At 53.1% G+C, this 1,225-nt stretch overlaps 1 protein-coding gene across 1 annotated transcript in view; it reads right to left on the reverse strand.

The window, feature by feature from the left end:
• The window catches only part of CADPS2 (calcium dependent secretion activator 2), a 794,189-nt gene that overhangs the window by 792,435 nt on the left and 529 nt on the right, over positions 1-1,225 (reverse strand). The gene's annotated exons all lie outside the window — the stretch shown is intronic.

The raw sequence follows: 1,225 nt of genomic DNA on the forward strand, positions 1-1,225 counted from the left end.
GGGGGGGGGGGGGGAGACCTACATTAAGATTCAAACAGATGTAAAAATGTCTAGACCTAGACCCCTTTTTCCCCAACAGCACTCATAACATCATCCCATCAGCACCCATAAGCTGATAAACAGAAGTACTGTATACATAAATTAAACATATCATCCAAAGTAGCATCAAGAGAAGTCGTTAACAAGAAGTGTGGATTAAAATCCTTCTGGAAAAGGATGGGAATTTTGCAGACTAAGTACATAATGAAAATATATTTCATTTTAAAATGAAAATGTCAATAATTGAGGGAGGGGGTGTAACCAGAGGAGGGATTTAACAGTAAGTACAGGGCCTTCATTCAAAACTTTAAATCTCCTACTGATTCACTCCTTGGAGCAAGCACAAAGGTAGTACAACAACATGCACTACATATTATGACAAGATATTTTACAATAGTGCAGAGCTGTATCATCAGAGGTTTCTCAGTAAGGGGACTCTCTCTCTACAGATCACCCCGCTAGGTATGGTGGGAACAGGGAACAACTCTGGCTTTCTACTGGAGGTGAAGCATGCTCATCTCTCACAAGCTGTATCCACTCCTTGAATTGTTAAGGCAATGTATACATGCCGGCTGCATTTAGGAACAAAACAACAACCTGTTCCTATTTTCTCACTGGGCCGACACTTTCCTTCCCTGGTTCCCTGTTCTACAGGTTTTCTTAGCCGAGTTTACCGACCAGAAGGTTACCACTGCAAGTGCACTGGGGGGAGGGTGTATGTAACATCTTGGGGGCGGCAAGATCATGCAAGTCTTTTGCCACAGGGTTAACTGCAACCGGCGCCCCGATCTGCCGGGGGGATGCCCGGCACCAGCCAGCTGAGCTCGGGGAAACTTCCAACTGGGGAATAAGAGACATCGCTTGCGACTCGCAGCTCCGCGCCCAGGCTCTGGCTGACAACGTGCCCCGGAACCGACCTGGAGGCGTCTGAGCCGCGGCGCCGGCCGCAGGGGAAGCGAAACAACCCGCCAAGTAAGCGGCGCTGCCAGGCCGGCCGCGGGCGCCGCGAGCAGGGGCGCAACCTGTTGCAGCGGCGGAGAGGCCCCTGCCAGGGCAGCGCGGGGCGAGCCGCGGGCACAAGCGCGCCCGGCTCCCCGCGGGTAGGGCAAGCTGGGCCCTGCAGGTCTCGGACGTGCTCGGCAGAAGTTCCCCGCGGGGTCCTAGTTGAGGCCCCGGCAGCGCCGAG

This window comes from Gavialis gangeticus, unplaced genomic scaffold (genome assembly GCF_001723915.1).
Source record: "Gavialis gangeticus isolate Ggan-Ray unplaced genomic scaffold, GavGan_comp1, whole genome shotgun sequence".
Classification (NCBI taxonomy): domain Eukaryota; kingdom Metazoa; phylum Chordata; order Crocodylia; family Gavialidae; genus Gavialis; species Gavialis gangeticus.